At 33.4% G+C, this 2841-nt stretch overlaps 1 non-coding gene across 1 annotated transcript; it reads right to left on the bottom strand.

Annotated features, from left to right (window-relative positions):
- Positions 1–1447: 1447 nt before the first annotated feature.
- LOC128248440 (5S ribosomal RNA) lies at positions 1448–1566 on the bottom strand. The gene has a single exon (XR_008264671.1). It is a non-coding gene; the product is annotated as a 5S ribosomal RNA (ribosomal RNA).
- Positions 1567–2841: the final 1275 nt, after the last annotated feature.

The following is a 2841-nucleotide window of genomic DNA, read 5'->3' as shown; positions in this document are numbered from 1 at the left end:
ACTGACCAAAGCCTTGTGTGTGGATTTGGTAGAGGGAAATCGAAAGAAGCCCGTCGTATATATATATATATATATATATATATATATATATATGTAAAAAGGTTGAGTTCAATTTCATCCTTTCCTTTAGAGGGTTCCAAAGGGACGATTCCTAACAAAGATTCTTCATATTCCGTTGGTAGCTTACTGGCGTAAGAGCTTTGCGAATATGAAATTATTACATGTATATGGTATGTGATGAGGATTTATGGAAAGGTATCCCACAGAAACTCAAACAGACAGTTAAAGATGGAGAAGAGAAGGTTTCTTAAATTTAAAAAGGAATTTTAATACATGTATACGTTCGTTTCGAACAGCAATATTAATATGTAAATAACATGGTAGAATAATTAGAAATTAAATTAAATTAAATTAAATTAAATTAGATTAAATTAATTTCATATTAGTGTTCTCCTCAGTGCATAAAAGAATGCATCAAAAAATTATTATTATTGTTATTATTATTATTGTTAACGAAGACTTGATGGAGGAAGTAGCAAATAGCATATTTGGATATATATATTTTATCCTTATGAAAGATCAGGAGCATACTAAAAAAGTGTTGTTGAGTCTAGGTGTGAAAAGACTACACACACACACACACGATGGACTTGTTTCAGTTTCAGTCTACAAAATCCACTCACACGACTTTGGCCGACCCGTGGCTTTAGTAGAAGACACATGTTTAAGATACCATGCAGTGGGACTGAACCAGAACCATGTGGCTGGGAAGCAAGCTTCTTAACTTCACAGCCACACCTGCACCACAATATACAGAGTAGAAAATTATTACCTGTGATAATTGATTCTTTTGACATCTCAGCGTATCAGTTGAGACTGTGACAATGAGCGCTTCACAAATAACCTCTCGAAATGAGAGGTTAGAACGCCGGAAGAAATGCTGTGCAATGTTTGTTCCGGCTCTTTATTTTCTGAGTTCACATCTCACCGAAATCAATTTTTGCTTTCCATCCATTCGTAATCGATAAATAAAGTACAATTCAAAAACTGGGAACGATGTAATCAAATAACCGCAGCCGAGAAAATTTTTCAAGCATGTTACAAACAATTACTTACCGTGATGATAGTCCTGATGGAGCAGATACACAAATACATACATACATACATTGTCTATCTATTTATCTATCTATCTATCTTATTTCTTTATTGCCCACAAGGGGCTAAACATAAAGGGGACAAACAAGGACAGAAAAAGGGATTAAGTCGATTACATCGACCCCTGTGCGTAACTGGTACTTAATTTATCGACCCCGAAAGGATGAAAGGTAAAGTCGACCTCGGCGGAATTTGAACTCAGAACGCAAAGACAGACGAAATACCGCTAAGCATTTCGCCCGGCGTGCTAACGATTCTGCCAGCTCGCCGCCTTTTTTTTCTTTTTTCTTTATGCTTACAGCACCTAGGTTTCCCAAGCGGTCACCCATCTAAGTACTCACTAGGCTCGAAGTTGCTTAACTTCGGTGATCAGAAGAGAACCGGTGCTTTCAGCGTGATATGGCCGTAAGTTATCTATCTATCTATCTATCTATCTATCTATCTATCTATCTATCTATCTATCGATTTACCTATCTCTCTCTCTATCTACCAATCTATGTCTCTCTCTATTTATTTACCTCCTCTCTCTCTATCTATATATCTATCTATCTGTGTGTCTGTTTGTCTGTCTGTCTGTCTATCTATCTATCTATCTATCTATCTATCTATCTATCTATCTATCTATCTATCTATATCTTTATTTATTTAACCCGCCTATCTCCCTATCTATATATGTATTTCTCTCTCTGTATGAATGTATGTATGTATGTATGTATGTATGTATGTATGTATGTATGTATCTATCTATCTAGCTATCTATCTCTCTTTCTATCTACCTGTTTATCACTGTACGTACCGCCCTCTCTCTCTCCCCCTCTCCCTCTCTCCCCCTCTCTCTATTTATCCCTATTTGTGATTACATAGACCAACACATCCAATTTTTCTTATTTGGCGGAGTATGATTTGATAAAGATTTCGATGCTATTTGTTGCAAGGCAAGGGACCACAAAAAGCTTGGTTCACTCGTTGGCTCGAATAAAAATCAATATGTTTCGAACATGTATTAAATACAATTAGAAACCTATCTCGTTTATCTATGCCAAAGTATGTTGAAAAAATATAAAAGCAAACCGCTGAATCTCTGAAAGCACCTTGAATATATGCATATGTCTATACACGCACGCACACGCATGCATACACATGCACACACCCACACACACATACATACACACACTCGCATACACACAGTTATACACACATATATACATACACTATACAAATTAAAATAGAATAGGATATATGCGCGCGCGTATGTATGCATATGATATAAACGTATTATGCATTTACGCGTTATATTATTTATATATATGTATGTATATGTAAGTATATGTGTGTGTGTGTGTGTGTGTGTGTGTGTGTGTGTATTTGCATGCATATATATATGTGTATGTGTATATATATATATATATATATACATATACACAGAAACATGTATATATATATATATATATATATATATATATATATATATATATATATATATATATATATTTATAAATATATACATATATATGCACACATACACAGCCATATATATATATGTATATACATACATATACAAGCATATAACGTATATATGCATATATATATATATATATATATATATATATATATATATATATATATATATATATATATATATATATATATATATATATACACATACATACACACACATACACAGAT

Source organism: Octopus bimaculoides, chromosome 7 (genome assembly GCF_046866305.1).
Source record: "Octopus bimaculoides isolate indiv1 chromosome 7, ASM4686630v1, whole genome shotgun sequence".
NCBI classification, from domain to species: Eukaryota; Metazoa; Mollusca; class Cephalopoda; order Octopoda; family Octopodidae; genus Octopus; species Octopus bimaculoides.
This window is presented reverse-complemented; position numbering and strand designations above follow the sequence as displayed.